This window comes from Lygodium microphyllum, chromosome 4, assembly GCF_053477565.2.
Source record: "Lygodium microphyllum isolate KBCC chromosome 4, Lygodium_microphyllum_v1.1.10, whole genome shotgun sequence".
NCBI classification, from domain to species: domain Eukaryota; kingdom Viridiplantae; phylum Streptophyta; class Polypodiopsida; order Schizaeales; family Lygodiaceae; genus Lygodium; species Lygodium microphyllum.
Window position 1 is genome coordinate 155,594,412 of NC_141138.1, and position 14,371 is coordinate 155,608,782.

The following is a 14,371-nucleotide window of genomic DNA, read 5'->3' on the forward strand; positions in this document are numbered from 1 at the left end:
TAAAGCTAAATGTTTTTGAAGATAACCATGGCAGACCAAGGCTTTTGATGTGGGCAAAGGGGAATTGCAAACTCCTTTTGAATGCAAGGCTTTTCCCTAATGTGAAGTTGACTAGCATGGACACTAAGAGGTACATATTTGTGTGCATGAATATTGAGGATCCTAGTACCATGCATCAATTAAGAGTACATTGGGAGAATTGACTTGGGTTGCTACATTAATTTTTTGGTATGGATATTGTTTAGCATGATCATGGCATCTGTCTCTGACAATAAATGCTTTTGTTGCATTCTATAAAACCCATCCTATCCAAGAGCACAATTGACCCTCTTGCCAACATAAGAATCTCTTGTCACTTTATCATTTCCATTTGAAAAACTAATGAAGCATCATAAGGTTGAATTGAGTGAATCCCATTTTCAATCTGTAGGTGAAATGAGCTTTGCCCTAGGATCTTTACCTTAAAAATAGGTTAGCTGGCAAGCCTCTTGGAAAGGAGGAAGAGGGAGAAACAAAAAGAAGGAAGATACTCTGAATTAAGTATGAATGAAGAAGACACAGGAGAAGCCGCTAGTGATATTGAAAAGGCCGCAACAAAGAAATCAGAGAAGTCCATTCACGATAACATTGAAATTGAAATAGAATACAATGACACAATTAATGATTGGGATACCCAGGAAAGCAAATCTAAAACAGAGAAAGAGAAGGTGAGAATAAAAGGAAAGCGAAGTTCATACGACACACTCTTAGAATATGAAAACATTTTTTTATGAAAATCTTGAAAAGAAGACAATCAAGGAGACTAGACAAGAGGATATGTCTACAAATGATGAACTTCAACCAAAACAAGTCAAAGAAGCCTCAACAATTGTATGGACACTTTGCAATTTTAAAGGTGAAGTTGATCATATTCCTTGCCTTGACAAGGAGAAGGAAATCAAAGCTCTTTTGAGTACTAAACACTATGAACATAGAGAGAGACATTGTCCTATTGCAGCACGTACATGCCTTATTCCTCTCCCTAATGGTTATCGTTTACTAGTTCAGTGGTTACAAAGCAAGATTCCATACCATTCTCATGCATAATCACAAATCCCCTTCCTAAAGGGCCCATGGAATTAAGCTTGCTTCCAACTCAGCTGAGTGTTTGCTAGGGATTGCAAGGTAGAGGTATTTAATGAACATTGGTGGAGAAGAAGATGGTAATACTTGGCCCTTTGTAGGAATGACATCAGGCTCTTGCTGAGATTTGATGAGCCTTCCTTTTCCAAGGCCTGTGGGAATGACACCGGGCTCTTGAACAACCAATGGAATGCATAAGAGGATCTCAAAGGAATCACTTCTCATCGCAGCTAGCAACATTGTACCCTCCTCCTGGCCTTACCTTCTATGTTTATCTCATAAAGCTTTAGGATAGTGCATTTTTATATGATCTCGCTAACCACATTTTGAAGCAAACCCTCTAAGAATGGTTATGACCATACTCCATGTGTCAAGTAGAATGAGGCTTTGACAAGCATTCAAGTCATTAATGTAAAATAAAGAACATATGCAGGGAAATCTACAGTTTAAGCTTAGAGAAAAGCTTGAGAGAGATGAGGAAGAAGAAGATGAACCCTACTTTCAAAAAGTAGAGGTAACTTTAGTCCCCTTTAGTCTCCTAAACTCTCCTTTAAAAAATGTCCTTCAAAATAAGCCAAAATTCAATGATGACCTGCTAAAATAACTAGAGCCCACCATTATTCATTGGGTCATGCCAAGAACCTCTATCTTGGTCACAATTTGTTTTTAATCTCCATGTCTAACCCCAGTTATGGAAGAACCAACTCCTATGACTAAAATTTAACAACGGTTTCCACTCCCTAGTCACTACAACTAGATCTAATGCACGAAATGACTTCTGACAGGATCTGAACTATTGCTCTGATACTAATGTAAAGGAACTAATTCCCACAAGAAGCCATTAAACTGAAAATACAAAGAAATAGACTATTTAACCAAGAAACCATAGCCAAGGTGGCTAGGCATGAAATGATATCACCATTGTTGACTAAGAATCAAATGATGAGAGGATGTAGCATGGTATGCACCCCAAGCTATGGTGGCCAAGAGTATGCACCCTCTTAGATGGTGGGAGGTTGAGACCTCAAATATGTAATGATGTAAAATGGCAAAAAGATGCTAGGCTAGTTACAACTTAGCCTTTCATACTTAACCCTAGTAGGTTAAATATTGGCTAAGTTATTTATGCACTTTTACTCTATTATAGCAATAGGAGTTTTGGCTTGTTGCATGGAAATAATTGGCTACCAACATTGGGATGCCATGAAGGGTATCATGAGATACCTTAAAGGCACTATAGACTTATATCTTTGCAATGGTAGCCAAGTTATTGGAGTTGTGGGGGGCTACACTAACTCAGATTATGCACAACATGCAGACAATAGGAAGTTCACCTCTTGCTATGTCTTCACCTTTGTTGGAGGTATTGTTCTTGGATGTCTAGGGTCTAGAAATGCACTACCTTGTCTACTATCAACATTTAGTACATTGTGCCATTGAGGCTTCCAAGGAGGCATTATGGTTAGGCTATCTAGTTAAAGACCTTGGTATTACTTCTATGAATCCTATCTTGCATTTAGATTCTATGAATGCTATCTAGTTGGTGTAAAAGAGTCCTACTTCAACCAAGAAGTATACTAATCTACTTCTAAAGAAATAGAGAAATGTCAAATAGATGCACAATCATGGCCATGCCATAGATTAATCTTCCATTAATTCCATGACACAAGGTAGCCATGTTTGCAAATTTAAAAAAGTATAGATGTGAATTCTTGGTATACACCCTCTAGAAGATCAAGTTTTGTAAAATGAGCAAAAGATAGCAAAATGTTATATGTCTCCCGTTTTATACATGTCCTTAATACTAGTGACTAAGGCTAAATTTTTGCTAAGGTTAAGGCTAAATTTTTTCTACATTACAAGTCACCCTGCCTAAAAAATCTTTATCCTCAAAGCTTGAGAGTGGCAAGAGTACAAAAGATGGATCACATGAAAAAAATTGATTATGAGGGTTTGATATTGAATATTATCCATAAAGCATTGAGGATTCCTCCATGAGAAGAAAATACCATAATTATTGAAAGGGCCATAGCTTTGGGTAGGAACCCAAATGAGACAAATGAGGTATAAACATGTAGAATATATCCCAAAGTACCCATCCATGTCATAAAAATTGAAGTTTGGCATGGTTAGGACAATTAATTTTAATGTAGAAATTTAATACAAATTGTTTTCCCCTATTTTATGATTCATGAAGATCCATTATTTCACAAAGACTTCCCTTAATTCCAAGCCTTCTTAAGTTTGGCGATGAGTATTCATATCAACATCATGAGGTAGCTATCTTTGAAGTGAAATAACTAATAGGATCAAATGGATACCCAACAAAATAAGGATCATTGATGTTGTAGGTATCACCATGCTTTTTTGTAATGTAGGAAAAATTTAGTCGTAACCTTAGGAAAAACTTAGCCTTAATAACTAGTATTAGGGATAGAAAATTACCCATAGTTACTAGTATTAGGGAAATGTATAAAAATGGAGACATGGACTTTTGCCCATTTTATAAAAACTAATCTTCTAGATCTAGTACTAGCTTGGGGTGTGTACCAAGAATCCATTTCTATACTTTCTTTATTTGTAGGTATGGCTACCTTGTGTCATTGGATTAATGAAAGATTGATCTATGGCATGGTCATGATTGTGTATTTCTTTGTCATTTTTCTAAATTTTTAGTAGAAGATCAATATATTTCTCAGTTACAGTAGGAATCTTTTACATTGGTATGAGCGCTCTTGATAGCCCCCCCTCTTTTCTCATAGTCCTTTTGATTTTAATTTCTAATTTTTTCTCATGGGACAACAAGAAAAAGGATTTAGAAAAACCTCAATTATCTACATGTGTAAAAACTCATGAGGCTTGTAGTCATAAGAAACCATCTATAGACCTCACACTTTAGAGCTTTTGGATATGGATGCTATACACATGTTACAAAGGATAATATGAATAATTTAAAGCCAAAAAGTAAAAAATATATGTTTTTGGGTTATAATGATGAGTAAAAGGATTCTAAACTATATGAACAAGAGGCAAATAAGATCATAGCAAGCTATAATGTAGTGTTCAAGGAGCAACCATGCCACATATAGAGAAGACCAATGAAAGTTTTCTACTTTATTAATAAATGAAGAAGTAGTCCATTGTCCCAAGAGCTAGACCTATCCTTAAGGAGGAGGAAGCATTATCTTTGGATGATAAGGAGATGATTCATCAACCTACCATCACACCTAAAAAGCCATTGTCAAAATGGGTAAAGAGGCTTTATGATAAAAATACTCATGTGCCTACATTTATTGATGAAATGGTAGATGGACCAAGGAGGTTTTAGGGAATAGAGGAGCAAATAAAATATTTTTCTTACATAGCTAATATGACCTAAATGATGATTGAGATTAAATGAGGGAAGTGAAGGATCCAACTAATTTATAAGAGAAGGTGAAAGGATAGAGTTATATTATTTAATTGGTGCATATACAATTTTCCTTCACACCTTTTATACTTAGGTCAATGTGACACTAAGTATTATTCAAATATGCCCATAATTTCTTTTTCCTACAAGTCATCTCTATTTTTATGTTTTAATCCTCAAAAACAAGACGGTACTTATTACAGTGTTTTTCCAAGTGGTGGAAAGGGGCAAAGTAGTACTCTATTTAAACATTACAAAGAATCTATAATATTCAAGTATTCTAGAATATGACTGATGAGTCATAAGCTATGGAATAAATACAATATGTAGGTATTAGTGTGGAACCATAAAGATGAAGTCTTGGTCACCAATACTTTAGTTAAGAGTTTTTTCGTTTGATAGTGTGACTCTATGATGTCCAATGTAGACTCTACTATAGCAAATCTATCACAAGTTTTCCCCGATTGATCCAATTAGGGCGTATGATGGCTCCATGAAAAGCTAATTTTATATATTATTAGTATATGTGGATCATTTTTTCCTATAGTTAATTCAAAATTTAAATTGATGTAAAATAGAAAGCTTTCTATGAAGACTCAATAGTGGAATAATGCTAAGAAAATGGGGCCTAATTGATATAACCTTCTTACAAGGATAACTTGAAGAGTTTATAATGTAAGCTTGTCCAAAAATAGCTTTAATGTTTCAAAATGAAGAGTTTTCCTCCTAGATCAAAATGAAAATTATCATGTTATCCTCCTAAATCAAAAGGAAAACTATCGTCCCCTGCTATGCATTGGATCATCTTCCACTAAGCCACAAGTATCATCATCCATAGGATCATCTACATATGCCCATGGATTTACAAAAGCATAAGCACTAAAATAAAATAGAAACCCATGGTCTTCCTCATGTAGTCATGATATTCATGATCTTCCTCATGTTGGTCTTCAAGAAACTCCCCAATATGATCTGCCAAATCTTCAAAGGCTGCTACTTTACCATAGTAGCAATTGGGGATAGTGAGCTACCACAATTTATCGAGGTTACAATTATTCAAATTTGGTCAAGAAGTGATCTTCTCCTACAAATAAATTGCTGCTAATTGTTGGTCAAGATGCAACTAAGATTTCCTGGAACATCTTCACTCAAAACGACTGATAGTCAACATTGCAATGAGCTTGCTTTTTGAAAGTTTGTCCTAATAGCAATTTCGTGCATGCATTCTTAGTGTTGGGAAACACATAGAAGATTATCGGCACACTTTTAGACTCGACAGAAACTACAACCTTGCATTTTCCTAACAACGTGTAGGGTTGGCCTCCATAAGGGATGAGACTAGCATTAGTGGGGGCTGCAATTGCGGTTTTGCCAATTTGGGTCCAATGGTCATGAGTCAAGATATTAAAATCAGCTCATTCATCGATCAATGCATTGATGGTGCATGTGTGTTTAGTAGTGACTGTCATGCATAGGTAAGCTGGTGGTACTACTTCCTCATCCTCACCATCCACCTTAGTGATAGTGGCTACTCGTACATGGAGAGGGGGTGCTAGCATTAGGGTCTCATGCAATGGGTGTGTGGGAGGAAAATACTTCTTTATGCGGCTGCCATTGGATAAGTCTATGCTATCACCCTCTAGGGTTTCTAGTTCTATGTTGCCAAGTCGGCTGATGGTTCAAACCTTAAAAGGTCCTAGCCCCCGAAACTTTAGCTTTTGATTATGTCCTTTAATTGAGTATAACAGTACTAAGTCATCCTGTTCAAAGTCGCATTGCTTGACATGCTTGTCAAACCAGCTTTTGCATCTTTCCTTCTCGCATATCCTTGAGCGCATGGGTGGCTAGAAGCTGGGTTTTCGTTAAGCGTTTGAGTTTAATCAAGTGTTCTGTCCATGCCCCCTTCCCATCCCATCTTTCTTGAAGGGCTATCCTGAGGCTTGGTACAAAGAATTCCAAGGGGAGGATTGCCTTTGTACCATATGTCAATCTAAAGGGGGTTTCCTATAGGTGTGTTATAAGCCATGTAGTAGGCCCACAAGGCCGCCATCAGCTTGTTATCCCAATCACTAGGTGAAGCACAGACAACATTTACTAGGGTTTTATTTGTTGATTCAGCTTGACCATTTTCTTGTGGCTAATAAGGTGAGGATTTTTTATGGATGATTAGGAAGGAGGATAGGAGGTGAGCTATCATTTCGTTGATGGAGTGTGTGCCTTGGTCACTAACTAGTTCCATGAGGTAGTTGAATAGTGGGATCACTTGCTCCCATAGGAACTTAGCAGTGGTCCGAGCGTCATTCTTTTTTGTAGCTCGCACTTCTGCCCATTTTGTCAGATAATCGGTAGCCACAATGATATACTTGGCTTGTGAATACTATGCTGCAGGACTAATGGGTCCAATGAAGTTGATCCCCCATTTCTCGAAGGATTGTCATGCAATAATTGGGGTTAGCTCCATGTGATTCTTATGAATTGGAACTTTAGTCCTCGTCACAATGCTTCACAAATCGTGCCACATCATCTTGGAAGAGGGCGGGCCACCACAATTGGGAATGCAACACCTTGTAGGCTATCATGTCTCTGTTGAAATGTCCTCCTACAATTCCGTCGTGTGCCTCTGTCAACATGTCATGCATCTCCTGCTCACACATGCATCTGTGCAATAACCTGTCTTGCCCCAGTCTGTAAAGTTGACCAATAGAAAAGACCTAAGTCAGGCCTTTTTCTATCGGTCATTTCCAGAAGTCAATGTTTAAGCACTTGAACTATGCCATCTGCCCAATATGGTGTCATGTCAGCTCTAAACAAATATTTTTCATTGGACAAGTAGAATAGATGTGCATCTGGTAGTTGGTCCACAATGCCCTGTCCAGTCGCTTCTCCTGTGGGGATACAAGACAGCTGGTCAGCCATGTAATGTTGTTTCCCTCTATGCACCATCATGGAGAAATCAAACTCCAAAAGTAGAAGAAGCCATCCAGCAATGTGTCATGTAGCACATGGTTTGTTAACCAGATACAACAAGGCTTGATGGTCAACAAAGAAAGTAAAAGGCATAGCCAGAAGATAACGTCAAAATTTCTTTACGGCAAATACTATGTCTAAGCCCTCTCTCTCCGTTGTTGAGTAATTCATTTCAGTCTCAATGAGTTGTCTGCTAGCAAAGCTCATTGGATAGTCCAGGTTGTGTTCACCAGGTTGGCACAACATAGCTCCTATGGCGAATTTTGAAGCGTCGATGTGCATGTGAAACGTGAGTGTCCAATCTAGGGCTCATAGTATCGGTGCTATGGTTAGAGCTTTTTTTAGTTCCTCATATGCGTGTTGGCATTCCTCGGTCCATTCGAATATAATCAACAGCTTGTATAGAGGTCTAGCAATCAATGCATAGTTTAACACAAACAGTCGATAATACATTGTATGTCCTAAAAAGCATTGAACACCCTTGTAATTAGTTGGGGATTGAAGATTGACAATGACCTTGATCTTTGAGGAATCTGTGGCAATGCCATTCTTTGACACAATGTGGCCTAGGATACATCTATGCTTCACCTAGAACTAGCACTTCAAGGGGTTCAATGAGAGGCGGTATAATTGACATCATTCAAAGACTACTCGGACCCTATCTAAGTATTCTCGCCAAGTAGAGTGAACACACAAGTCATCCACGAAGACCTCTAACTCCTTCCTCAGCATGCCTTTGAATATTGTACACATCAGTCATTGGAAAGTGGCTGCCATGTTAGTCAATCCAAAATGCATGATTATGTAGGCAAAGACTCCCCATTCAGTGGCAAATGCGGTCTTATGCCTATCGTTAGGAAGCACTTGCACCTGATTGTATCCAGAGAAACCATCCAGAAAACTGTAGGTCTCTTTGCCATCCACTCTCTTGAGCATGTGCTTGGTGTATGGTAGTGGGTAATTATCTCTCTTTGTAGTTGTGTTTACCTTCTTGTAATTGACACACACTCTAATCTTTTTATTCTTCTTTAATACAATAACTATGGAGGAGACCCAGTCCGTGTGTTCAAATTCGTAGATGAATCCTACCCTCATTAGCTTGTCAATTTCTTCCTTGACAACATGGGCATGCTTTGGATTCATGGGATATGGTTGATGTTTGACCGGTGTTGCATCAGGTGTCATGGGTATGTTGTGAGTCACTGCACTCGGGTCTACCCCTTTGAGCTCTTCTAGGGACCAAGCACATATGTCTACATACTCTCACAAGAGAGGAATAAGACTTGGTTCATCTTGCTTAGTCAAGTCATTGGCTATAAAGACAGGTTGTGGGGTCTCCCCTTCCCTAGCTGAATTAACCTCCTTGACCTTGGTGGGTCCCTCGATTGGTTCACTTGCATTGCCCTTGTCGTTTGGCTCCCAACAAGATCACCACCCTATCTCCCTTTTTGAACTTCGTGAATCATTTTGGCAGGTCTTGTGGGTTTCGTTGTTCTTCTATCCTCATTACTTTGCTCAATGTTCGTCATTCCTCCATTAATTGTCGGCATCATAGGTGGATGGGTAGGTCCCCCTTAGTGCATCTAGCCATGGGAGGCCGAGGTATTTCAGGGTCACTATCTGAGCTAGCTTCCAATTCAAAATCTAACTCTCCATCTTTGCTAGAAGAGGGGCTCTCTCATGGTGGTTGTAGCTCAGAAGGTGAGTCCGTTTGCAGCAGTGGTGTATCACTCGGCTAGGCTAGGTATGCCTATTCGTAGTTGATTGCCCCCGTGTGCTCCAACTAAGTTCGATCGCAGTCCTTGCATCTGACTCCTTTCTCTACTCTAAGTGCACTCTCCTTGCATGGTCTAGGGTCTACTCGTATTTGCTTGATTATACGCCTACTCCAGAGTATCGATTTCCCTTTCGCTCTCATCACTGACAGAGTAGTAGTCCTCACATTTGTCGTCAGAGCTATCTTTGTCCAGTTGCTCATCATTTTCCAAGTTCTGACATATGTCTTCTTGCTGGTCAAGGATTAGATCCCAATTTTATCTCAAGTTTAAATCATGTGTCTTGGAACAATGCCATTTAGGCTTGTCCAAAAGGTCTTGGAGTGGCTTAAGATTCGTTGTTGGATTGCTAGTGACTTGTCGATCAAGTACTCTAGAATCTCCAGGAGCTCTCGTCTATTGTTTGGGACTTGGAATGCAACATGATTGGGTCTTTCACGTAGGCTCCGGGTCATCATGTAGACTGGCACGGAAGGTGTGTCCTTGAGCTTACCAATTGCCTTGATGTTGTGTTTGTAATACTTAGTGTTTGAGAACAATAGATTGATGGTAGCGAGAACATGCATCCAGTCTTCCTCATTCTCAAGGCATGGGATATACTTGGTAAGGGCCCCATAGGATCCCCTAATCTGTTTTTTGTTGGCCTTTAGCATGGTGGAGATAGCATCTAGGTCGACTGGCGTAGTCTTCCAAGTGTCCATCTCTACTCATACACCCTCTATTCTATTGGCTAAGAAGGTGAGACCATTGCCCCAGTCTTCTATGACTCTCATGTTGTACATCCAGGGTCGGCCTAGTAGGATGTCATAGTCCACTCCCTTCATGACTATGAAGTCAACTAAGAATTGGATTTTTGCAATCTTCACTGGCCAAATTTTTAATACTCCAAATGGTTTCACCTTTATTCCATCAGCCAACATGACATTGAACCTAGAAATCTCGACCGGTGGGTTACCCTCAGTGTCTAGAGTACTGCATGGCTTAGCACATTCACTCTTGCCCCTGTGTACAACGTCCTTTCTTGTGATATCCCCCAGAGCTAGGACAGGCAATATTGCATACATTTTCGTGCCTTCCCAAAAAGCATTGAGATGGAAGGATTTAGGCATGGAATGCAATGTCAGACTCGGTATTTGAGTTTTTGCATCGTGCCCAAACAAGTCTGTGTGGTAATTGGCTCGTTTTGTTCTTCGACTCACTATTTCAGCTCTAGCCATAGCCTTGGATGTTGCCTAAGCAGGTTGCCCAAGCTTAGAGTTACAGGGGTGGTCACTAGTGTATTGAGGAGGTTGCTAGTCACTTGCCTCTCTCCTAAGTCTGAGGTTCTTGGCCAATGGCCTTGATTGTGTTGCTGGCTCGAAGCATTTAGCCTTTGTCTAGGTGACGTTGCTTGTGGTGTTATCGCCTTCCTTGATTTTGGTCGTGGTAGAGAGATTGATGCACTCATGCTTGAGAGATTATTGATCTCGTCTTCTAGTATGGGATGAGTGTCTTTTAGGTCCTCATGGGCCTCCTACACCCATTCTTTTACCTTCTCGATGGCTTCGAGTTGACACTTTGGGTTGGGGTACTCCCCGACCTTAGCACTTCCCCTTTTAGTCATCTGTGGAGCCGATGCCTCTTCCTCTGTGTCAATGACCTTTCTTCCCACAAGTAGTGTTGTGACACTCCTAGTATTGACGGTGGCCTTAGCATCTAGTCTTTTGTTCCCTTGTCTTCGACTCTTCTTTCCAACTGAGGTTGCATCAATGTTGCTAGGCCTTGGCAATGATATGCTAGCCTACTTCATTTGCGCGTGGGTCATGACATGCAACGGGATAGGAGTGGCCTCCCCATGGAGTGTCTTGATGCCGAACAACCCCAATGGAACCAATGGTTTGTTTCCCGAACTAGAGGATGGTCTCCGCCTAGGGCAATTGACAAAGAGATGAGTGATTCCACACTCAACGCATCTCAGGTCAGCCTTATCTCTATTTGCTTGCTCCCTCTCGCGGCAACGCAAAGAAATGTGTCCTCGGTGACCGCAACTCTAAAACACAAAAACCACTCAAGCGCGACGCAAGGCCTATCATGATAGTTTCATCAAGCACAAGGAGTTCAAAGAAGGTGATCTTGTCCTAGCCTATGATTCGAGATTTGGCATGTTTCTTGGCAAGCTTCAACAATGGTGGATGGGCCCATACAAGATACTTGCTATCGATCCTAATGGCTCTGTTTAGGTGCAGACCGTTGATGCCTCTAATGATCCTTTCCTGGTCAATGGCTATCGTCTAAAGAAGTATTTCCCTCCCTGGGGATCTTGACAATCACAGTTGACCTACCCTCTCCCTTTTGGGCTTCGCACATTGTCTTTCTCTTCGTGCTTTTGATAGCCCTTATGATTCTCCTTATGAGGCAGTCTCGTTCTGCTAGCCTTTCACAGGTACCTCTCAACCCGACCTTGTTCTCTTCTCGCCTAATCCAACAACGGTGGTGTGGTTGGTCTTGACACATGGTATTTCTACCATTCTCTTTCTTAACGAAAAAAAGGGAAAAAAAAAGAAAAAAAAAACAAAACTAATATGGGAGAAAATGAAGAAATTCCCTGTCATAACATGCCTCGTTCCAAGAAAAGGTGGAAACACCCTTGGGTGAGAAGCTGACTGTGGAAAAGGTGGTAACACCCCACAGTTTAGGGTAGCTGACTCACTAACAACACCTTTTCAACAAGTACTTTGAAGCCACCTCCCTTGGCGCGCTGTCTCTGCAATATCAGTCGATCTACCCCCTTCTCAACAGACGACCTCTCTTACAAATCATTGAAATACCAAACTTGTTGGCTGCCTCCTTGGGTACGTCTCATCTTTAAGATCCTGATGACAACAACAGCCGACATGATCTTCATCACCAACCCCTTGAGTGATGTGAGCTTTCATCCTAATAGGATGGGGATGTGCGTATGGGCTGCCCTTTGTATCTATCAGAGAGTGAGACAGAGGATGGGGTGAGTGACTAGTTTTTCCCTTCAAATCAAATGAGAGGTGAGATGTGTGAACGGAGTGTTGCATGCACGGGATGGGCCTCTCAATGCACAATGCATGATCTGTTCCTGTGCAATGCACCATAAGGCTCCATAGCCTTCCTTCTTGCACTGTATGCCAACGTAGGGTGGGATGCACTGTTGCACCATCAAAAGAGCACAAGGCATACAAGCTCTGCACAAGTAACAGTGAGGATTACATTAATGGGTTTCAGGAATGGGCTACCCTCAGTATCTTTCAACAGAGTGTGAGATAGAGGTGGGCTGAGTGTGACGGATGGTTTTTCAATCCATTATTGCAAGGTGAGGATTGAGGGATGTTACAACAATTGGCGTCAGGTACATTTCTATTTCCTTATGCACCCATGGGATGGGTCTCTGCCATCAGCACAGGACACGCCACTCTGTTCTGTACACTGCACTACAAGGCTCCTTGGCCTTCCTCCTTGCACCTATGCCAGACGGGTTGGATGCACTAATGCACCATCAATTGTGCACCTTGGCATACTCCCTCTGCACCACCCTCTTGTCGATTCCTAAACCGGGGTGTGAGATCTGGGTTTCCATCAATATTACCTCGAGTGATGTAAGTTATGGGGCGAGTGATTGTTCTCTTATCCCATCCGAGTGCCAATGAGTTGAGTGACTATCCTTTGTTAACGACACCTCCCCCGATGGATTTCATCAACCAGCTACCTCCGTAGGTGCTGCTGCATGGTCCCTGCCATGTTGACTGAACACTGTAGTGAGTTGTGATACCTCTTGTAGCCAACTCTAACCCTTCTGTAGCAGTGACAGTTCCTTCGACCATACGCGAAACGGGCCAAGTCTTTCTAACCTTCTTCTTATACTTACAAGTGTACGTAATGTTTTAAGTGTGGGGATGCCAGTGTTCAGTTAGCTGACAAGTTCTAGGTTATGTTGCTACATCTAACCCTGCTCGGTAAGGTCTTAAGTGTGGGGACGCGTCCCTGCGCATCTGTTCTGCATATCATCATGGAAATAAATCTTTTTCATCAACCAACTACCTCCCTAGGTGCTGTTGCATGGTTCTTGCCATGCTGGCTGAACATTGAAGCGAGTTGCGATACCTCCTGTAGTCGACTCCAACCCTTTTGTAGCAGTGACAGTTCCTTCGACCATACACAAAATGGGCCAAGTCTTTCTAACATTCTCCTTATGCTTGCAAGTGTACGTCATGTTTTAAGTGTGGGGATGCAAGCATTTAGTCAGTTGATGAGTTCTAGGTTATGTTGCTGCATCTAACCCTTCTCGGTAAGGTCTTAAGTGTGGGGACGCGTCCCTACGCATCTGTTCTGCATATCATAATGGAAATACATCTATCCACCTCCAAATACAAAAATTCATTTTTTATGCTCTGATGGGGTCCCTTCCCCACTTATCCATTCTATTTCACCTTGTCCTTGGGGCTGTTCCTTGTTTGTTTTCATTTATCCTTTGTTTTGTCATTTTTTCATGTGAACGTACCCTACGTTCACTAAGACTCACATCCAATCTTATAGCCTTGTTCGTCCCTTCAAACTGGCCGTTTTTCCTTTTTATACACCCTTGTTTCGACTTACGGTTCATCCGCCATCCCATTTTGAATAGTTTTATGTTTTTCCATGTGAACGCATCCTACATTCACTAGACTTGATATCTAACGTCATAACTCAATTCATCCCTTTGACTGCCACACTTTTCCTGTTTACATACTAAGAAGATGGAATTCCAAATGAAAGGGAAGAAACATGAAGATAGATCGGGTATGCATGCTGACGAGTGACGGCTCCACCAGTGAATGCAGCAAATACGAGCTCTCAAGGCATTTTGGGGAGAATAGGCATTCCTAACAACACTTTAGAATAGGGGGAGCCTTCACATAGACAAGAGGAGCCCATGAACAATGCAATGAGGGGAAATTTTCAGTCATCACAAGGCCCCATGCCATTTATACGAGCTCAACCATCTTTTGGTAGAAATTTCTCTAGCAATGGTTCATTTTTGGGTAGCCACATGGATCACCCTCAGTTTGGATATGTGGGACAGCCACCTAATCATGAAAGAGAGATGAGAGAC

At 41.0% G+C, this 14,371-nt stretch overlaps 1 pseudogene; it reads left to right on the forward strand.

Annotated features, from left to right (window-relative positions):
- The first annotated feature begins 542 nt into the window (after positions 1-542).
- Positions 543-14,371, forward strand: part of LOC148037810 (TPR repeat-containing protein ZIP4-like) — a 64,436-nt pseudogene continuing 50,607 nt past the window's right edge.